The 23,715-nt window shown below is 46.6% G+C and overlaps 1 protein-coding gene and 1 non-coding gene across 2 annotated transcripts in view; one reads left to right on the top strand and one right to left on the bottom strand.

Moving 5' to 3' along the window:
- Positions 1-23,715, top strand: part of LOC119456284 (neurogenic locus notch homolog protein 1-like) — a 183,577-nt gene that overhangs the window by 10,864 nt on the left and 148,998 nt on the right. The window lies entirely within an intron of this gene.
- LOC119457166 (U2 spliceosomal RNA) lies at positions 20,062-20,243 on the bottom strand. Its single transcript, XR_005193177.1, has one exon. It is a non-coding gene; the product is annotated as a U2 spliceosomal RNA (small nuclear RNA).

The following is a 23,715-nucleotide window of genomic DNA, read 5'->3' as shown; positions in this document are numbered from 1 at the left end:
ACGTCAAGTGCATTCTGTGTTGCGCTGCTATTTTTGTTAGGTTCGTGGTCACTTAGTTCTTGCTGTTCAACATAAGGACGTGAAGTGGCCGAGGTGCTCTATGCGTTAATCCACAATAGGAACTCAAGTATAATAGAACAGTCAAGAGCGAAAAGCCTAAGAGGAGCTAACGACCGCGCAGTGGGCGATAGAGCGAAACATTCCAGCTGCAACGTTGACAGTCAGGGAGAGGACAGTATGGACCAGAAAGAAAACGGTGTAGCTGAAATTCTATAGTTGAAATTCCTGATGTCCAAATATTATCGAGTGGCCTGCTTAGAACAACCATCGTTTCAGAACCAGTGCTTCAGGAAACGATGGCTGTAGAGTCTAAGAAGCACAATAGGGGCTTTCCAATAGGATGAATTCTCATGACGTGTTTGCATAAATTACAACACCGAATTAGCGCTTTGTTTGCTCCACTCAACACTGTAATGCCAGTTTTATTTCTTAGAATGCATAGCCACATTCAAGGTGCAGTGTGCAAGTTGTCATTATTTTAGATGTCAGAACAAGCCCCCTTGCAGCCTGCACAGCACTGACTGACCTTGCGCAAGAACCGTTCGTTCTGCAAGCGAGAGAAAGTCAATGGCTCAAGACGCTTCGCCTAAGTTACCAAGTTAACCACAACGATTAGTTTTGATGCTACTGATATAGAGGGTCGGCTTCCACGTCTCGAAGGAAATTTGGCACCTAACATCCAACTGACAATCCTTGAAGTCCTCTACTCATAGAAATGAATTGTCTTGGCTTTCCGCTCGCGATCAACTCAATAAAGCGAAAGCACAGAGTGTAATTGCTCCATAGCAGAATCTGCTTCACTTATAGCTAGTCCTACCATTTGCGCTGTTACAGCGAAGCTGTTTACCTCTATCCCCTTATGCACCCCCCGCATGCGCTCCCAAGGGGGTACCCTGGCCTGCTTACGTCCGCATCGTGGACAGGAATGGAGAGGATACGATTGGACAGGAATGGAGGAAGGTAGGGGATAAGGAGAAAGAGTATGCCGACGGCACTGTTGCAATGGAGACGGGTAGGGAAAGAGGGGTGGAAAGAGTGTAGCGATGGCGGCTGTGCATGTGGCCTGCGCTTCTGTGGTTATAACGTCACGCGCATCGGGAGATACCGGCGTGGCTGCAGCAGCAGTTTGGCAGATGAATGGGGGGTGCAGTGATTGCAGTGGCGCTTGTGTCGGCGTAGTGTGGTGCCGTATGAAAAAAACATGTATTATTTCATAATGTATGCAGCCCATGTATGCAACCTAAACTGTTTCGCTAGTAATGCGTCTCCAAAGAATGTCCTGCCCGACGAATTTTTTTTTATCAGCTTCGTTTGCTTGACATCCGCCCGCACCAGGAAATTCGAAGTCTGTTGTGATTTAATGCACGGTCCTGGGTCCATACTAAACTTGCTTCCTGAAAGTCCAATCAGAGGGCTCCAGATGAAATTACAACAGAAGACATCTCAGGATGACTGTCAACATTAAATCGGTTAGCATTGAAACAATGTAGCGACACACAGTATTGCCCCGGCCGAAATACGTTATGTAAGAGGCGTCTACTGCAGCCAGGGTTTCTCTATAGCGATTCCCTTTGGATAGCCGGTGCCATTCAGCGGCACTGCCGCAAATTGCGGTCATTGAGCGTGTCTGAACATTGAGTCAGACAAAAATTGTCTCAATATATATGAGGGTGTTTCGATCCCGCCTAACACAGGATACATTTTAAAGAATATTTTTGTCATTGGAGAGCGGTACATGCCCCCCGTGGCACATACCTGAAGTGACACAACTTGGCGTCAAAGAGGTTCCTTGAAACACGGCACAAACACAGTAGCCCATACTCACTGACCGAAGTTGGCGTGAGAAGATGCGCACAGACAAACGAAGATTCGAAAATTTGGGTGAGTTCGTAAAGGATGCGTACCGCCTTAAACTTGAACGACTTGTTTTTAGGAGCCTATTTTGAGGTCAGTCTTTAGACAAACGCTACAGCAGCCATCTTCAATTAGAATGTCTCTCTTCGTTTCTTTAGTGCGCTTAGCAGTGCAAAGGTGGTAAAGTGGGCTTTCTTCGACATATGTTAGAAAGCAGTGGTGAGAGAGCTTGCCTCTCGTACCAGTTTTATTATAGTTTTATGTTGGTTCATTTCATTGTTACACGGAGCATGCTTTTTTTTTTCCAGGACACTACTTTAGGTGCTTTGTCATGTCTGTTTGTATCGTTCCCCGTTCATCTCCCAGAATAAAGAGAAGAAAATGAGCATGTCTTTTAGATGTAATCTCTTTATTACGAATAAAGTACTGTCTGAATTTCAGTCGCTGGAAGTATAAATGGGCAGAGACGTTGGTATTTCACCATCCTGTGGCTAAGAATGCCGTTTCTGGGTCCCTCGTTACGCGGCTTGTTGCAATTTTTTGTTTTCGCATCAGACAGTTCAGAAGAACATGGTTCGTTGTTTATGCGGCAATGTTCCTGCAGTTGCACAAAATCCACGTAGCAAAACTCGTCGAAATATTTTCCTGGCCGAAGCCCTGCTGCCGAACCGGATTATGAACCTGCGTGGTGGTGCTGCAATTGCAAGTACTCTGCTGATTCAATATATCGAGACGTCTAGGTTGAGAAATTCCACAACCGAGGTCAGGACCTCGCATGCTAAAAATAATCGCATGTCGGATAAGTTACGAGGCCACGAGCGCTTTTACATCTCTAGACGAGTGGGCGGTGCTAGCGTAACCAAAGCAGCACGTGTCAGAGAGTAAGGCCCTGCCGCGCCGATGAAGGAAAGTGAGACTTATAATTAGCTTAGCGATGAAGAATAGAACGACGAAAAAAGTGGCAAGGATGATGATCAAGGAATGAGGTAATGGCCTAGCACGAAAGAGACCAAGGAGATAATGGTGGTGGTTAGCGGTACCTAGCAGTGAAAAAGAGGCCGGTAAAGTAACGACCAATATTCGCAAACAAGAAATTTTCATTCTTCCACTTCGTCTTCATACTGGATACACTGTAACCATCTGGCAATGCCGCACAGCATAACATCTATACAAATGCATGCTGCTGCAATACGTGCCATTGTGGGAGGCGTTTTTTGGAAGCACAAACCGCCGTGTTATCTATGATGCCGTAGCTCTGGGCCGGACAACCCGGCAGCGAATCCCAAAGGTGAGTGCATGCAACTAGAACCGGACCCAGCCGAGGAACATGTGACAGATAACCGCAATGCTCTGGCATAGTGCAGCGTGTTATCAAAACCTTGAGAACCGTTCCACCTATTGACGATAACACTAAACTTACGCCCGTGCGAAGCATTGTTGGCAACCAGTGACGATGAAAAACCAGACAAGAGGAACAAGGCAGGGTGGCTTGCTGTTCGAGTTAGTTCCGCTTTCACTTGTGCTCGCGTTTTTTTTCACCTGCTGGAGCCATCGCAAACTTAAGAGAAACGAAAGAATGGACTAGGTCGCCTGCTAATTTGCAGCTGCTATTTTTTCTGTATAATCCTGTACTATCCTTACTATTTCAAGCAACTCCCACGAAAATTTCAAAAAATATTTTCAGCCACTGCTGCAAGAAAAACAACCTCTGCATTCTTTACATTCAGTTTGTTCTTTGCAGCACACTTATTTCTTTAACCTTATAAATCTTTTGAAACGTTTAATATGTTGATAGGCCGTCGATATATGTTCGTGCCACTATTTCAAAAGTTGTAGGCTTTCAAGTACACTAAATTTTCTGCACCGAGATTACATCGTAGTGTTTGCAAGGTCGATCCAAATAGGTCGCGAAGCTTCTGGCAAAAAGCGGTTCAGAACGAATTGTCACCGACATCAGCAAGGATGGTTATGGGAGCAGCGATTGATGCGCGATTTTGGTTGGAGGGAACAAACAATGGGAAAGAAAAAAGCGTTTTTTAATTAAAGCGAGACACAGTTAGATTCATTCAACGGAAATAAAATTCCTAATCAATTTTATGTACCCATGGTGAGAAAAGAAGAGACAACTCTATTTTACTTATTCATTATCAATAAATACCCTTTTTCAGCGCCCACCGCAACAGCGCCCATCGATAGTGGCGGGCATTGACGCCGCTATCACTTGCAATGCAATGCATGCAGCTCTTGAAGTGTGCAGAAAGGCGCACTCTTAAAGTTAACCTGTTACAATACGCCCCCCTCACGTGTTGTTTTGCTTGCCGACGTTTGTCTGAATTTGGTGACGTGGACAGTTTAATTGTTTCTTAACCTGTTCAGTGAAAAGTAGTGAGTTGCGACTGCCAGATACTTGTTTACTTTAGTTGTTTTCGTGCGACACCACTGGCCGACGGGCGTGGCGTCCGATGAAAGGACGAGTACTCTACTCCCAAAGCGTTCGTCGGCCTCCAAAGAAATTATGTTCTGTGCCGCGGTGCGATTTCGACACGCATACGACTGACCTTTTCCTGCATCGCTTTCTGCGCACAAAGCTCGGAACGCCCATCAAGTCGAATGACGGGGCATTTGAATATAAGCTCTAATCGCAGGCCTCCTAAAACAAAATTTCGCACCCTTGATACAAAATGACGTCCTTTCTGTTTTTAACGGATATGACGTCACATTATTCTTCCCCCGGAAGTGTTTCCTCCTCACACAGATGGCGCTAAGCCCCATGAACTGCCGATGAACCGCCATGTTTTGAACGTAAGGGCTTATATGGAAGCTTAGCTACCAGGTATTTTTACCTTGGCCTTTCCTTTGTCTGACTTCGAAAGCCCTAGCAGGCATCTGCCTTTATGTGATTTGCAATGAAGTGATATGCATTGCTCCTCCTTGTTGCACTACATTTGCAATAGCTTCTACGTAGGCAGTGTTCAAGAGGATCTGCACCCCGTCGAGAGCTATCACAGGGTCTTTCTCATCTTATAAACACAGTAATAGATAAGTCACCATGTTACTTTTTTTAGAGCACAGCTCCTAGGCGCCCGATCCTGCGGCGAGCGTCGGCTTTGGCGTAACCGAGCGAGCGAGCACAGCGAAGGATGAAAGAGCGAACGTTGAGCGCAGCGGGGGACGAAAGACGCGAGGAGGAAAGCAGAGGAGCAGGATGCAGTGGAACCATGTTGCGGAAGCAGAGGAGGAGGGCATGGCGAAAGCGTGAGAAGAAAAGTGTAGTGCGGTGACGATGGCTACGAGATGACGCCAGAGTAGCTCGCGTCATCTGGGTGGTCTGTCTGCAGTGGCTGCTGTGAATCGCGCCCACGCGTCAGCCACGCGCTGGCTCTCGCGATCTCCAGATTAACGAGGCAGTCGCACCACACTTCGCTCCGTTTGCAACGTACCGCATAGGACAGATTGTCCGCGCCAGCCAATATATCGCGAAATGAAGACACCTATGGAGCTGCGTTCAAATTTCGCGTTAGGGAGTATCGCAATCGGCGGTAATTTTTTTGATATCAGAGTCCAACAACGAAAACTATATTAAAATGCGTTCAATATTTGATGGTCCTACTTTATTTTAAGCTCCATTTCCAAATCAGTTTTTAGGCAAGCATGTGTATAATGCACATAGTAAAAAGCCTAAGTAAAGTAAAAAATAGTTCGAAGTTCGCACCTCTTGGAGAAAAACAGAATCGGCAGTACCTGTCGAAGTTTATTATTTCTTTATATTCTATATCTTGGACTAGCGGACCCATCGGTCATTGACAGGGTTCGTCTGAAATTTGCTGTTTCCTATCATATCGACCTACTTCAAGTATATTTATTGCCGTTCTTTACATCATGACACACATGCAATCGGTGCTGCACAGGGTCGACTTATAAGCATAATCATAAGCTTTATTCTACTACTTACGACAATAACACACATAACACTTATTGAACAGAAAGAATAAGGAACTGAGTTAGCGAGGAGTATGCGGAATATGGGACAATGGAATGGCTGCCTGTCTACTATAGTCTCTCACCGTACCACTTTTATCACATAAATCAATAATGTGCATTAGCAACACCGAATTTTTTTACCTATATAGATCCAGATAATTTTCTTAGATTAAGAAAAGAGTTTGGGCACTTGACGACCTTACGAAATTATCGCGATCATTTTTACAGTTTTTTCTCGTAGGTTCCTTTTCTACACTTATTGCAGGGGCGTGTTCTTCAAGTTCTTACCGCAAGGTAGCTTGTGTAAGTGTATTATTTTTATTTGATTACAGTCTACCCACATATCTTCCAACGTATCTCCAACAACATATCTTCCCTTTCCTGTGCACGTGTCTTTCTGTTGCTTTTTAAATTGCATTTCACAATTGTTTATAAAACATTTTACGTATTCGTGCTCATCGCACATTAACGTCACCAGGTAATTTTGGCGCAGACGCACAGATTCCGACCTCATACGCGGTTTATATATATATAGTCTATAGACACAATGCATTCTGTAGTGTCACTGACCTTAGGCTGAATGGCGTATTTATCAGATGCGTTTCCCGGCTGGTGTCTTTCCCGCGCTTTAGATTAGCCAGCTGCCTGCTTTGTGGCATCGCATATTCCTTGTGCATATATTTGCTTCAATGTTACCCCATTTAACTTTTTGAAAAATTATGGATGCCTATACTTGCATTTTCCATTTTACATAGCACTATTTTGCTCCTTTACTAATAGTTGCTACGCCATCGCTTCGTTGTATATTTAGGTTCAAGCCAACCAAGCTCACCAAGCTCCGCATCCTGTCATACATATGGCTACTACCTATAGTTTTTCAGGCGCCATGTTCTCACCAGCCGGCTTTAGGGACAATGAATTCACGCGCACGCTTAAGAGTCTCACACTCTAGTACTTCATCTAAAAAGTCTACATCTTTAAAGTTTTATAACAGTTGCAACACTTGTGCTACGTTTATACAAAGTGCTAACTCACAGTACTCACAGTGAATAAAATAAATATTCCTTCCTTATACAAACAGTTTAGTTCCTGCGTTACCCATACTTAACACAAAAACAACTAAATCACACATGAAAAGCAGTAAAATAAAATTTTGCGTGAAGTAAATGAAGCCCTCGAAGTGGCCGCTGAGTGGCCGCTCGAGGCACTTTACGTGTTTTCGCGGGCATCTTTCACGCTCGGAAAAGCACATTCCTGTAGCCCGTATTGAGCAACAGAAAGCTGTAGCGGGAGTTTTTCATGTTGATCTACAATCTTCTTATTGCCACTTTTCATCTAATTATAATATTTGAGAAGTTGATTACATATTATGAGTGATTATGCAATTAGGCGGAATGCGATAAATAATCTGAGTATCTCCAAGTGACAGCAAAACAACATTACATTGGTTCTGTCCAGCTACGTGGCTATGCATATTTTTAAATCATGGTGCATGATAGTTGGGACACCCTGTAGAAATCTTCTGCGGCCGCTTCACGTAACTAGTAGTTGAGTAGTGCAGCCAGAATATGGCCGTAGGATCATCACTGCAATGTGGTTAATATCGCAGTACGTGATTAAGGTAGCAAAAATTTGTTTTATTGCGATAGAAATTATATGGACACTTCAACCGGATTTATGCCATCGGCGTCGCCGTCGCCGTGAGGTTCCGTATAAAGTCCACGGGCGATAAAATCGTCGCCGCACGCCATATGCGCGAGCGAAAGCGCGCGGGGGACGCGCTCTATCACGGAGAGCGAACGCACGGCGGAAAGCAGACGCGACCGTCGCGCGAAAGGCCATGGGGGGATGGGAAGAAGGGAGGGAGGCAGGGCGACGCTGTGCTGCGGCACCAAAGGCGTATCTTGCCACCGGAGGCAAGGGGAACTTGCCAGTCAATCTCCCACGCGAAAGCAAGAAAGCGGGAAGGCAGCGCAGGAGGGAGGCGGGGGGGGGGGGGCGCAGCTTCTACTTTGCCAACTGCGATCGTACTTTGCCCGGCTGTGGCGGTCGCCCGCACCGTCTCTTATCTCCACACGCTTCTGACCTTTGTATGCGCTGTGCATTCGCCGCTCAGTTTCCGTTGAAGTGATAGACCGCACGAACCATCGCCCGCTGCGGCGGCTGCGCTTGCGGCCAGCGTTTTGACAGTCGTTGTCTGCGGTCATTCAGTGTGATCTATTCATGTTTGCTTGTGCGTGCTGACACCACGCTTGTTAATTCAGTTAGTAAGCGAATGTGTCCAAGTTTATGCAGCCGATAAAACTGCTATCCCTACTCCGATTAGCTCTCTACTAATTTGCTATCGTAATTGATGCTTCGCCTTTCGGGCGAAACTGTGACATTTTTTTTTTTTGATGAGACAGCGTCAAATGGCTCATTGAGCGAAAATGCCCACGTCTGTCATCTGCAGCAGCGAAACGGCACCTAAACTCGCATTCCCATTTCCTGCGATGCCACGTCACGAGCTGCGCCTCCCCGGAGCGAGTGGGCAAAAGCGTACACCTGCTGCAAAGATAGCGAGCCAGGTGTTGCTTGAGGGAAGGAGGGCATCGCCGCGACGGCACGTCACCCTCGCTCGTGCTCTCGGCACGAGCGCACCTCGACGGAGCAAACCGGGCTACAGCCGCACCAGGTGTTGCGTGAGGGGAGAGGGCATCGCCGCAACGCGCCGCCCGATGGGCATCACCGCGTCGGTGGCATTTGGCGCTGAGCCGTGCTCCCTCAAGGGCTGCAGAAGATAGCGCCAACCTTTCCCTTTCCCTCAAGAACCACTTATCGGTGGCATGTGGCGTTGGCACCGCAGGCTGCTGCCTGCTGGCTCGGGCAGCACGTACCGCTATGGTGCGTACATTACTCGCAGCTACAAGCTCAAAAGATAACTCAGCGCCGCTCATTTGGGCATTAATGCTGTCGCATTCACAACTGGTAAGAAGTGCGTAGGTGTCCTCGTTATTTAGTGCGATCGTAGTCATATGGACACTCCAGACGAATTTCCGCCGTCGCCGTTGGCGCTGCCGTGATGCTCCGTATAAAGTTTAAGTGCGATACCATCGTGGCTGCGCGCCGTATGCCGTAAACTTATGGTGACTTGCGCGCGCAGTGAGGACGGGGGGGGGGGGGGGGGGGGCGGTGGCAGGTTAGTGCGCAACTCCTCTTCTGCTCCGGCCACGGCCGCACGCGTTTCACCTTAGAGGTAATCTGCGGTGGGTTGGAAGGCTAGACGACCCGAGAAAGTGTATGGCTTCGTACGCGCACTGTTCTCGAACGGCTGGCTCGCAGTGAAGCAAGTGGTAACATGAAAGGGAACAGACCGCAGCGTGTCAGAGAGCTACCAGCATTCTGACAGCGAATGCCGGCGGTCATTGAGTGAGACGTGTTCGTGTTTGCCTGCGCTTTTAGTCAATAAACAAATGTCAATAAATTTAGTCAATAAACGAATGTGTACAGCAGTTTAAGAAGCTGATAAAAATACTAATCTTATTTCCTATAGCTAACAATGTGCCATAGCAATTTTTTTAGGAGCGAAGCTCCTTATAGCGGCACCCGTTCCGTCCCCGTCGTAGTAGTAGTAGTGTGTATCCAGTCTGAGAAAAATGAGAAAAAAATGTGGTTGATCCCTCTTATATAGGAATCGGTATAGAACACGAAAGTGAAACGTGTCTTCACAGAAGTAGTGTAATGTTTATTGCACATTGATATATAATGTCTATTGGTGTTTTGTGGCTAAAGCGCCCTTAGGCGTTGATGCACCCACGCTGACGCCTGGTGGCACGTCTCCTCCATCACGACTACCAACGTCGATGACCATGAGCAACCGTCGTGCATATGGAAGCTGCACTACGCTGCACACGCTAGCACAACGCGAAAGACGAAGCACGTAACTGACACACTAATACAACGCGCAAGACAAAGCACGTAACTGAATCGTCACCGAGTCAAATCAGCGCGTACAGCGCGTCGTAATTGCAGCCTCCGCGATCAACTTCAGAAACATTTTCAGAGCTAATTGCGGAGGCCACGCTCCGCTGTGCTGAGTACGGTGAACGCCACCTAGGTGGCGTTGGTAGTGCTTCTTGATGCCAGCGTCCCTTCGAATGCTGGCATCGAGGCGTCGTAGTGCTGAGACCACCGAAGCGTTCACTGTCGGTGCGCGTTAGTGTCATAATGCAGTACTTCTCTTTTCTGCTCGTAGGCGGCGGCACCGCCCCGAGCAAGAGCGCGGGTACACGGAGGAGTGTTAGATATATAAGGCGCGTCTGTGTAGCTCTCTGCAAATGCGTTTGTGGCGCAATGGGTTAAACGCTCGGCGATCTATCGTCGCGGACCGAGAGGTCGTGGGTTCGATTTCCAAATTTTGCATGTTTGTGGAACTTTTTCTTCTGGTTTCTTTCTTTGTATTATGTTCTATGACGTATTTCCGTGACGGAAATACGTCAGTGAAGTCTTGGTGGACCCCGGCATAAAACACTTTCGTGTTAAAAAATTCCTAAGTTGTGTCCGTAGCGCGGAATCGAGCCAGGGACCCCTCGCTTCCGAGCGCGCGGCGTTAGCCCACTACGCCACGAAGCGCACATAGACACACGCACCACGATGGCAAAAAAAAAAAACCAACATTAACGAAAGGCCGCGTTTCTAGCGCGTTTCTAACGCGTTTGTGCTAGCGCGTTACGGCCCGTGTAAGAAGCTGGTGTAAGACGCTGTGGCCTCTCCGCCTTACCTTCAACGCGTTTCGAACGCGCTGCCCAAGGCGGTGGCAAGTCAAGTTCAAGTCGAGGAGCGTTTATGAATACGGGGGGTATACTCTTTCAACAGTCATGTGATGGCGTCGGCAAACGCGGTGCACGTTCCGGCATGTGTAAATGGCTGCGTAAGACGCTGTGGCCGCTCCCCCTTACTAGAGAGTACTGCACGTTTCTAACGCGTTTCTGCTAGCGTCCCCTTAAGCGGGAGATCCGATGATTCCCTCCGGAGCTTCGCCCACTCATCATCATTCACCCCGTGGATATGCTGTGATTTTTTCTCCTTTCGGGCAGAACTGCGACTTTCTTTCGCATGTTTTTTTTTCCTTTATTTCGTTAATGATGGCACGCATGCTTTTTCTCACCAGGGTCCATAATCATTACCGCAAGCAGCAGACTGAAAGCCCTACACCTTCGTGCGCCCTGTCATATACGGCTAGCCGAGCACATGCTGCTGGGGCTTCATACAAGAAATCACCCGCCATCGCCCACATATTCCAAAGGTTTTCTGTTAGATGGTGGGGACTGTTGACCTAACGACGCCGCACTACTCAGCATTGAACTTCAAGCAACCTGTGCACGTGTGCACGAAAAGTGAGCGCCTGTGGCTTATTGGGCTCGCCTCCCCCGAAGTGTGCGTGCCGTTTGAAGAGTGGCCCGAACGGAGAAAAGCCCCTGTGCCCTCTGGCGGGGGGAAAGTGCTTAAAAGCAGCAGTACGGAAGCGCGAAAAAGGAGCTCTCGTTTAGCTGTCGTCTCAAAAGCAATTCGTGTTTCTTTCCGTATTTTCTTCTTCTTGGCCTAATGCCTGCAAGAATGTAAAATAAAGTCGAGATAAACTTTCCGTCTGCGAGCGTATATATAACCCTTCAGCACGCTTCAACATCCCTGGCCGGAGAGCGTTGGAGGTCCCGTCCACCGACCTGACAGAGAGAGCTACCGGGCGTCCAGGAAGAACATTCTGATATCGCATCAGAAGCCTAATAGTCCTCTCGCATGTGCCTCTTTGACTGCCATTTTTTCTTTGTTTTTCTAATCGTGCATCAACTTTAGCTAGATCGCCCCATACGGTGTTTTGCATATCAATAGGGGCCCTGAACAGCGTGGACACGTCTATTGTTTTCCAATATTCCAATATGAAAGAATTGCCATTCTCTTGCAGTGCAGTATCCTTGCTTTCCCAGCTAACAATAGGTAAAAAAAGAAAAGGCGTCGTGAGAATGCAGTAGCATCTACGACCCTAAGTAAAGCATGTTACTCAAGGCACGTCCATTCTTGTAACAAATTTGTTAGGATTTTTCTTTGCGATTCTTCTTTTCTTTCCTTTTTGGTTTGTACTAAGCGGTGCCCTGAAATAACCGGTATAAGCCACTCACAAAACCGATAAGCAAAGAATGAAATCTCAGGTAGAACATTCAAGCAAAATACGGCTCCTGAAATTAAAAAAATCATATTATTTCCAGTTTGTTTGCCGTTTTAGTGAAGCACTTAATGATGTATCTACGTGTAAATAGTGACGTATATAGTCGACTGGAGTCGCCTCTTCTAGCGCGGTCATTGCAGCACATAGCGTGGCTGAACGCGGCACCGCACACCCTATTTGGGGCGGGTGCAAAAAGCTCCCGCGTAACAGCGAGCTTGGTAATTTAATTAGTAAGCGAATGTTTATTGCAATTTACACGGCTGATAAAACTACGGCTCTTGCTTCATATAGTTGTCTAATACTTTGCTGTCGCTATCAATGCTACGCCTTCCAGGCGAAACTGCGACTTTTGAACTAATATTTGAGACTACTTCTGCTACACGGAATCTCACCAAATTGCGAACTCACTCATAAATAAGTGCACGCACTTAAGGAAACACACACTATTCATACACCTCATCAGCGACGGTGACCCACCGGAATAAGGGCTTTCAATGCTTTCCGTTGTGAAATCAAAGTTTGACTAGGCATTGCCGAATTCGATGTGGGCGAAATGCACGAATGTCTGTGTAGCGTGCATTGGGTGCACGTCAAAGAACCCCAAGTAGTCAAAATTAATCCAGAGTACTCCACTACACCATGCCTCAAAATCATATCATAGTTAGGCAAGTACAATCCCAGAATATAAGTTTTAATTTTAATCAGATGCCATGACAGAGATGGCAGCAGCCGCCCTCCTGCTACTTCATGACGTCCCAAAGCCACATTTTCAATTTCGGATGCCTAGTCATACGAACGCCTGATTACAGTACAATTGTGTGTGATAAGCATGTCATTCTCTTAATTATACAAGCCTTAATTACTTCTATTGTCCTAGGCGCAGGTTGACCTGCGCGAAAGAGTAAAAAGAATGTTAAGGCTAGCATTAGGGGGAAGGGAAAGAAATTCTCTACTAAAAGCTTAGACAAAACTGCAAAGGGAACCATTTGCTTTTTCGTCCTCGGGCAGTGCTAAAAAGTACAACGAGCTAAGGGCACGGATCATAAATGAGGCCTGAGCATTGCTTCCGTTTCACCGGAAAAAGGCACGTTCATACCTTCGCGCATGTAGAAACTCAAAGATAACGCAGATAGATATCGCAAGCAAACGTGCACGCGTGCGCGTATGGTTCCTTGTCTGGGAGAGTCGCACCGAGCTCACGCGCACTCCGTCTGTCCTACATTCTCGGAGATAGCGCGAAAGGCAACGTCAAAATCCAGGTCTCCGCGTTATCTCTATCTTAACGCAACACACTCAAGAGTTTGACCTTTGAGACGAATCGCGTCCGACAAAAAGTACTTCGAGTAACATACCACATTGATGACGTAGTCAGGAGTCTGTATTGGACTGTCTACCACGTAAGCTACGTATCCGTGCGAAATACGCACAGTCCTATGTTGTGCAGTGAAGGTAGGCGTATGCAGTATTGTAGTTTAAGGAGAGCCATTCTTGTGACCAACCGAGGCACCCATGACTGCCAGTAGAAGAAAAGTCACGACACGCACTTCTGTTGATTAACAAAAGCACGTTGCTGAGAACCTATGATGGTTATGTCGCTTTGCTTATTGAAACGCGGGTGACACGGTTCTCACTTTACACTGCATCGTGCCAATCTCTACGTTAATAGGAACGTCAGAGACGATGCAGTTCCCCGTATAATCAAACAGCATTTCGCTGAATTGTTAGAAACGCACAGCCTATACCTCACTTTTCTGTTGTATGCGTATGAATATTCCTACCAAACTGGTATCTTATCCTGTCCAGCTGTTCGCGATATCCTGGTCCCACGCTAACCAAAATGCAGTTAATCTATGCGAGCTCTCATTTCGATATAAATGTGCCCGGTGGCGCCTTTTTCAGATTGATTCTTTGACCCATATTAGTAGACCATCTGCCAACGCATGTCTTTTGACGCTTTAATCACAAACTAGAAGTTGGTGAGGCTTCATGCAGAACTAACTCTACAACTTTTTTGTTCTGAGAACAAGTGTGGTCTATAGCGAGCTTTGTGCTTCCATCTCTTCGTGCTGCAACCGTTCGCCCAATGATTTGCATTACGCAGATGTTAACTACGGTGCGTCTGTCACACTACTAGTATCAGCTCAGTTGAAAGTCAAGCACAAAGAGCTGCAAAGAATTATTTTAATCTAAAAAGGCTGACGCATGTAAAACAGGTTAGTTAGAGAAACAGCAACATACTAACGTAAATTTCACAGGTACTTAATTTAACCAGTAGCTGATCATCATTTACACCAGTTAGTAGTCTGAAGCCTCCTGTCGACACTGATGAACCCGTACATTCTCCTATGGGCAAACAATCGGAAATACGTAATATGCAATCATATTCTGAACTCAGTTCCGAATACCGATGGCCCAAACCCAACCGATGGCCGAAAAAATCGATCTTTATTGCTCCTCTGCAAGTGCCACCACGCTCCAATTTTACGTTGACCTCAAGTATTACGCCATAACGATAGACATGTCGCCTGCCTTCGTGGTAAATGAAACTACAGTGACGCGTATCTGCACATCCTTGTGATCGTTCCACTTGAACGCCCCGTCGCCCTTGGCAATGACCACATCCACCAACATAACGGCATAGAGTTATCAAAAGGCTGAGCAAATAGCAGCCGAACCTTTTGTTCAGTCTCTTATAGATTATATACTTCCAAGAAGCCCCCGCTGGACAACTCATATTAGGAACACATAGCAAATGCTTCAGTCATCTCCACACGCTACGAAAAAGAAAGACACTATATTCGCGCAACCTTGCATAATCACAGCCGAATATTTTGCCCAAGTTCGTTCTCTGAAGCAGCTGTATTAGGAAATTCAGTTCCCTGTAATTAAACCACACTTTAAAACATTGCCCGCATATGAAACTAATTTGAACCATCTCCACCATACATTTTTATCAAATCCCGTACTTCTGTCGCATATTTTTAACTTCGCATGTCCGCTACTTTTTGCCAAATTTGATGTGGGTGGCTGTTATAGTTTTTGCAGTACAGCTTCCTAAGTTCTACGCCATTCCTAAAACACAACAATAACGCTCTGCAGCGCCTTCATGAATAATTTAGTGCAAAAGCCACAATAAACTCACACTTCGCCTATACGTTCTATATAAGCTGCCACCTATTTCTACAATACATAAACAAGGTGACCCGCTTTGTTCACCAGGGACACCGCAACCACCTCGTATAACGCATACAGATAGAGAAAGAATCAGGGTTAAGTAATTACTTGCACTGGTCATTATTAAGCCATAGGCATGGCATGGAAAGAACTTTATTTAGGTCCAGAGAAACTAGGGCCCAAGGGCAAAAGCCCCCAGGCTAAGTCGGTGGCTCCGCAAACGTATGCACCGGCAGGCCAAAGTCTTTCGCGATGTCGTGCGCTCTCCGGACGGCCAGGAGTTGATCTTGGTGGACTTCGCTGGATATGCGTCGACTCCAGTCCTCCTCACTGTTGAAGTCCGAAGCCCTTTGGTTGGGGCACAGCCAGAACATATGATCAAATAGACACGGAGTGTGTCCACAACTTTTACATTCCGCGGGAAACTCCTGGTCAATTTTGTTAAGCACAAAAGGTGTAGGATAAGATTTAGTTTGAAGCATTCTTAATGTGACTGCCTGAGCTCTGTTCAGCTTCTGATGGGGAGGAGGAAAAAACCTCCTGCCGTCCCTATAGTGTGAGGTGATTTCGTGAAAAGTGCTTAGTGGGTCTTTGTAGGAGCCGCAGTCATCCTGGAGCAGTTCCCGATCTGATGCGATAAACGTTAAAGTTTTGTTACGGACTACATTTACCATAAGCGTATGTCATCCGTTTTAACTAAATGTGAAGTCGGTGGGACGTAGAACTCTTTCGGGACACTGGGAAACGTAAAAGATAATGGCCGTATAACGCTATCAAGCACTTGCTCAAGGAAGTTTTTTACAAAAGTTGTAAAGCACATCGGCCACAATTTTTATTCTATTTTAACTGAATTACATTACGCTGGCAGCTATAGTTCCCCCAAGACAGCGGGCTACGTTTTGTGCGATGCGTAAAACACGCTTACAACGCACCGGAAGCCTTGCAATATGTGATTTACTGCAAACGCCAAAATGGACCCACATACTTCCTACTTGCCTCACATCACTTATAACCTGCCGCTTGGACATTGCCTAGCACACAACCAATGGGCCAGTTTCACACCCGCTCACTCGCTACGTGCTGCGTCAGACATTGTGAACTACCTAGGCCGAGCAATAACCGGGCTCGATCGCCAGACTAAACCTGCCTGTAGCCGCAGTAATCCACAGCCACAAGTATATGTTGTGCCGATATACTGCGTCACTGCGTGCCTGGTTTCACCACGTTATCTTCAGCGGGAATGTCATCGCTTCAGATATCTTTGTGTTCCATTTTCGAATAAAATTGTGTCTCCTTCTCATATTTTGTTTCGTTCTTTTTTTTTTCTTTTTTTTTATGTAATCTTCCTTTTATTAAGCCATCTACGCCAACATGCTGAGCTTCCTCTGCTAACAAGTGAAAAGCACGCACAGTACGAAACGACACAAAGGCGCAGAGCTGCACGCTCGAAATGACTTTAAAAATCACTGATAGCAACGAATCGTTTCGGCAGGTCGAAGATGAGACGGCTGAAGAACGCTCAGCACAGTCAGTTAAGCGTTGCGCTTGGCTTCATAAGATATCTGCGTGAACTTGGGCACGACTCACGTGGCACTTGAGCCGGCGGCGTGCGCACTGCAAGCGGTGGTCGCTCAATGTTGTACTTAGAAATGTACCATAATGAGTATATGCACAAACCGTAGTGACCAGGACAAACTACAGAGAAAAACAAAAACGAGCCACAAGGAAAAATGCCGCCCATGCTTTTTGCACATATCTCACTCCAGTGCGATATCCGCCTAGGTCAAGGTGCAGAGAATTTTTTCTCAGGAAGAGACACTCTGCGACCAGATAAATGTTTTATCAATACGTGCCCGGCATTTTGCGAGAATGCGGACTGCTATCATTGCTTGCCGTAGGTGAAACAACCGGTTATCGCGAGTACCCTGAAGGCCCACTAGGCCGCAGCTCGCATAAGTGCCTCGCGTGAACTGCTCTAGCATCGAACAAATATGTCTTGAGCGGATTGAACATGTGCATTTTCATGCCCGGCGACCGAAATTTTTAGCAGGCATATTTCAAATCATGCTAGTGTTTTTATTACCTTCTTAGCAATGCATACCAGCATCGTCATTCATAGCAAGCCTTTATCCGTGTACCTCGATATGGCAGTTGACCTGAAGTAAACGTATTGCAGAATAGTGTTTATTATTTCGGAAAGAAGCTATGCAAGGCACAAAACCATTGCAATATGCCATTGCAGTTGCAAAGTTTATTTCGTCACTGAATTTTTTTTTTTTTGATGGCGACGATCTCCGCGATTTCAGATTTATTTTTCTATTCTGCAGACACAAATAACTGCGTTTCATCAAGAAATGCGCCGCAATAGAAAAACATACTGTAGGCCAATTTACTGATGCCACCAGCAAATTAACGCCATCAACCGATTTTGTGTGCACTGCAAAAGAAAATAATTTCTCCCTTTTTTTGTGATATAAAAGACCTTGGACATGTACTCCGGCCTTCTCGCGAGCTGCTGAGCACGAGGTCGCAGGATAGAATCCCGGCCATGGCGGCCGCGTTTTGATGGGGGCGAAATGGGAAAACACCCGTGTACTTAGATTTAGGTGCGCGTTAAAGTACACCAGGTGGCGGAAATTATTCCGGAGCCCCCCACTACGGCGTGCCTCATAATCAGATCGTAGTTTTCGCACGCAAAACCCCATAACTTAATTTTTTCTACGGCCTTCTCGCATTATTATTGGGATGGCGTCTGGTGATCGTCAAGCAAGCACTTACTAATTCGAGTAAAGGTAAAGTCTCTCCTTCGAGGTAAGCTAAAAAACGTTTCTTCTGAGTATCGCACCCAAATCCCAAGCATGATTATGTGATGCGACACTTAGAATGTTGGTGTCTACTACAAAGTTGAACGTGTGACGACACGTGATCACAGCACTAGCTACACCCACTGAATACTGTTCACGAGCTTTTTCCTCAAAAAAAAGTGTTCGTTGCACGCGAAAGCTTCTAACGCAGCAGCACAAGTTGCGTTTTCAAAAGTTTACATACCTGCTTTGCATAATCAAAATGATCAATGTCAAGCTATACGCTGGCATTTGATATATTTGTTTATAAAAAAGATTTTTAGAAAACACTAATGCACAGAAAACAGTAAATACTGACATTGTGCTTCGTGCAACATTCGGAGCACATATATTCCTTTACAAAAGGTATATCTCTTGTTGACAGGTAACTAGAGCCGCAAATATAACCAGCCTACGGCAGTCACCACAGATAAATTACTCGAATGTATTGTATGACCGAGCGAGCATCTGTGTGTGTGTCTTTTCTAATATTAGGGCTTTTTGCATATCAATCGTTTCCTTTTTGCGTAAATGGTTGCGTCATTGTGTTGGCGAGGCTTAATTTTTACTGTTTTTTACACAATAAAAACAGGCATGATTTGCGCAAATAAATAAGCATTGTCCGAGCCATAAGCGTGCCGAATTCCTTTAAGGTGCCCCCTACATATTAATTTCAGCAGTGACGCTGCGACTGAAAAGAATATTATTAGTACACCACAGCCTGCAAGACTTGAAACTCAAGGTTCTAACGATCAAAAATGTCTTATCTTACCTGATGGTGTTTTCTGCTTTCAGTCGCCTGTGCAGCGGCGGCAACATTTGCTTCACATGCGTTGGCGTAAAGCACTGAAAGCAGGAGTAAACGACCCCCACCACTCTTCTGATTCAAACGACGACGAAAAATCAAAGTCCCTTAAAGAAAGGTGGTTGAACGCGAAGCTTTTTCCCGTGCAAACAGAATCAAAGCCCAAAGCCAACGACCACGCAACAAACCCAAGAAATGCTGAGCGACCCGATGCGATGTGATTTGATTGGTTGTTTAAGATTGTATTTTTTGAACGTTGAAGTTGATAAAGACACATTTCGTTTAGTTGCATAGCCTTTATTTTAAATCGTGTAGCCGTTGATTACGCGCACACACTCACACTTTCACGGACGACTCTACACTTGCACAATATTGCCTTGTGATTGCTGTGGTAGACGGTCAGAGACTCTGCCGTTGCCGATACACCAGATCGGCCTTACGGGCACGATCGCGCTCGCGCTTACGTTCGTGTACGACAGCCTCTTCTGCCGTGCGCTGCACCCGCGGCATATATACCCATGGTGACGGCCGGGAATGCATGGCGTGACGCGCGTAATGCAATGCACATATATACAGTTCGTCTGGGTAGCGTGGCGTTGCAGTTTCCATTGTCCTTATCGGTACAACTGCGATTGTAAACTGTAGTGTTCTGCGATACGTATGTCATGCGCCGTTGTTCTATTGTGTGTGCAGATGCGCAGATAGTTCCACTGTGGAAGTTGGCTTTCCTGCTGTGCGTTTTCGGCGCTCACGGACGGATCAGTGAGACATAGAAAGCTTCGCTTTAAAGAAGTTGACGTGAAGTCATACACGGTGAGGGCACAGCCAAAACTACCTTGACTGGCGATTCGTCTTGGTTCTGCTCGTGACCGCCGCTTTATGTGGCTCGATATTCTCAATGTTATAAAGAGCTCATTCTCAGATGTTTTTTTTTTCTTAAGCAAAACTGTATATGGCTAGTTTCCAGCGGATCGATGTTCGTAGACTAAAGTAACGTGTGAGACCGGGCTAGTTGGTATTCCATATTGATACGATGTGTAAAAGAAAACAATCTGCGCTTGTCGAAAAAAACAGCGCTTGTCCTCGTAGCCTCTTTTTGTGTTTCGTGTCTCTTTTTGCGTTGGTCGTATCACGTAGACCAAGAACTGTGGGCCGATCCCGAAGATTGTGCAATACCGGGCTGACCCGCGGCGGAGGTGAAGCAGGCTTCAAGCACTCCGCCAACTTGCAAAAATAAGTTTATTATCTTTGGTCCAACTACAACCCATATCAGATAATAAGCTGATAAGAACAAATGCTGCACTTTGACCCACGTCGGCGATGTCTACGTTCGCACCATACACGTGTACGCCCATCCCGCGTATTCAAACTATTGCCTACCAATCTGAATGTCTTCTGTCTCCTGACGTCATCCTGTACGTAGGCTCCTTTCCTCAGTTCTTTACTGCCTGTGAAATGGTTACGCCACGCATTGTACGGTCTGGAGAAGAACAGCGTGCCTACCAAGGACGACGGGGTGAACAGAAAAATGTGGTTGATCCCTCTTATATAGGAATCGGTATAGAACACGAAAGTGAAACGTGTCTTCACAGAAGTAGTGTAATGTTTATTGCACATTGATATATAATGTCTATTGGTGTTTTGTGGCTAAAGCGCCCTTAGGCGTTGATGCACCCACGCTGACGCCTGGTGGCACGTCTCCTCCATCACGACTACCAACGTCGATGACCATGAGCAACCGTCGTGCATATGGAAGCTGCACTACGCTGCACACGCTAGCACAACGCGAAAGACGAAGCACGTAACTGACACACTAATACAACGCGCAAGACAAAGCACGTAACTGAATCGTCACCGAGTCAAATCAGCGCGTACAGCGCGTCGTAATTGCAGCCTCCGCGATCAACTTCAGAAACATTTTCAGAGCTAATTGCGGAGGCCACGCTCCGCTGTGCTGAGTACGGTGAACGCCACCTAGGTGGCGTTGGTAGTGCTTCTTGATGCCAGCGTCCCTTCGAATGCTGGCATCGAGGCGTCGTAGTGCTGAGACCACCGAAGCGTTCACTGTCGGTGCGCGTTAGTGTCATAATGCAGTACTTCTCTTTTCTGCTCGTAGGCGGCGGCACCGCCCCGAGCAAGAGCGCGGGTACACGGAGGAGTGTTAGATATATAAGGCGCGTCTGTGTAGCTCTCTGCAAATGCGTTTGTGGCGCAATGGGTTAAACGCTCGGCGATCTATCGTCGCGGACCGAGAGGTCGTGGGTTCGATTTCCAAATTTTGCATGTTTGTGGAACTTTTTCTTCTGGTTTCTTTCTTTGTATTATGTTCTATGACGTATTTCCGTGACGGAAATACGTCAGTGAAGTCTTGGTGGACCCCGGCATAAAACACTTTCGTGTTAAAAAGGGATTGGGCGCGGCGGCGGCGGAAGAGACCACCGACGATGAGCGGGCCGCGGACGCCAAGCGTAAGCGTGCTGCCCGCCGGAAAAAAACGCGAACCGGCGGAAAGAAATGCGAACCACCCATGTGGCCCCGATCCCGCAAACTTGGAAAGTTTCACCGGAGAAACGGCCAGGTTTCAGAGGGAGTTTGTGGGGAGCCAATTTGGTGTGGCCTGTGTTGTGTGTGACCACTTGTGATTTTCGATTGACCTCACAACCATTACTGCACTGCGGGACGTCGACAAACGCACAATCGCACAGCCGGTAGAAAACCACGAAGTCACGCGTATGTGTCTTTTTTATTCAATCAATATAGTAATCACCATATAATAGTTCAATATAGTCCCTCACCACATAAACAGCTTCGCTGGTCATCCACCTTCACAGAGTGAAATGGCAATAATTTTTTTAGGAGCGAAGCTCCTTATAGCGGCACCCGTTCCGTCCCCGTCGTAGTAGTAGTAGTGTGTAACCAGTCTGAGAAAAATGAGAAAAAAAATTCCGAAGTTGTGTCCGTAGCGCGTAATCGAACCAGGGACCCCTCGGTTCCGAGCGTGCGGCGTTAGCCCACTACGCCACGAAGCGCACATAGACACACGCACCACGATGGCAATAAATACCCAAGATTAACGAAAGGCCGCGTTTCTAGCGCGTTTCTAACGCGTTTGTGCTAGCGCGTTACGGCCCGTGTAAGAAGTTGGTGTAAGACGCTGTGGCCTCTCCGCCTTACCTTCAACGCGTTTCGAACGCGCTGCCCAAGGCGGTGGCAAGTCAAGTTCAAGTCGAGGAGCGTTTATGAATACGGGGGGGTATACTCTCTCAGCAGTCATGTGATGGCGTCGGCAAACGCGGTGCACGTTCCGGCATGTGTAAATGGCTGCGTAAGACGCCGTGGCCGCTCCCCCTTACTAGAGAGTACTGCACGTTTCTAACGCGTTTGTGCTAGCGTCCCCTTAAGCGGGAGATCCGATGATTCCCTCCGGAGCTTCGCCCAATCATCATCATTCACCCCGTGGATATGCTGTGAATTTTTTTTATTCTATATTATTTGAGAGATTGTCCCACAGACACTTATGGGGCTCAAGGCGTAGGCAGAAGCGTATTCTTTTCAAAGTATTCTTACCAAAAGCTGCGCGTTTCTAGTGGTGAGTGGTGAAACACAATTTACGACGGTCGCGCCATAGCCGGCTGGGACGCGAAAGTGGCCCCGGTATCTGGGGCCTGGCGCTACCACGAGCTACTACGCAGGGTTCTGCGCGCCATGCAGAAACTGAGAGCGGTGGCATTTGTGCGTGTATACGGGAGGCCACAGCAGGCAAATCACGCGCGAAGGAAAACAACGTCGTGGGCATTCCAAATACGTTTCTTCTCGACAGGACAGCGTACCCGCTGTGACAACATACTACTGCTGCTGTATAAAAAAAAAAGAGGAAAAGTTCGAAGCCTTTGGCCTTTCTTTCACGTTTGAATAAGTATTCCCGTTTGAATAACATGATTGGTTTCAACTACAGATTTTATTTCGTTAATCAAGAGATCCAAACAGACTGAATCATCAAACCTTGCTTTCCTAAGAGAGGGTAGATGCGATGATACCTTATTTTGGAAGAAAGAGCACACGCAGCTTCATATATAGTCAACTAAGTCTTGGGATCGTTGGATTTTTGCGACTGTTGTAATTAACCAATTCAACCAAAATTAATCTTGCAGACGTCTCTATGGCTGCCATTCACGTGTTTTGTCGGCCAGGAATAGACGATTGCAAGAAACTACGGTTGGCAACTCGTGTGCGACGTTTTCCAGTGGTGCTGGAGAAGAAAGACAAGGTCCATTAGCCAGTTTGTACGCTGAATGCAGACACTGCACAAAGACGACGACAGCAGACACTATGTACCCGCTCAGTCGAGAATGTTACAAACATACAAGGTGTTCATTTTTAAGTTTTACGGAATTTTTAGAAATCACCTGTGGCAGGTAGCATACAGGCGAACGTTATTAGTAGCACGAGAAATGGAAACGCATATTAAAATAATTAACAAAAATTCACTACTTAACTTCTTAGTTAATTGCTTTACGACACACATTGCAATTAACGAATTGTAGCCGGTGAGCTTGTCAGGCGTATCCACTTGGAATGAATTTCCAGAATGACACCAGTTTGGAGATATGCGCCATCAAACTCGCCGTAAAAATGCACTGTTGTTCCACTTACTTTTTCACCAAAATGCTGGTTTATACATTGAAGCACAAAAGTAACTGGAACGCCCATGTCTTTCGTCTCACACTTTGGGAAATAATATCTCGAAACTGGTGTCATCCTGGAAATTCATTTCAAGTGGCTGCGTCTTGCAAGCT

This window comes from Dermacentor silvarum, chromosome 6 (assembly GCF_013339745.2).
Source record: "Dermacentor silvarum isolate Dsil-2018 chromosome 6, BIME_Dsil_1.4, whole genome shotgun sequence".
Lineage (NCBI taxonomy): Eukaryota > Metazoa > Arthropoda > Arachnida > Ixodida > Ixodidae > Dermacentor > Dermacentor silvarum.
The sequence above is the reverse complement of the archived record's forward strand: the minus strand, read 5'-3'. Positions and strand labels throughout refer to the sequence as shown.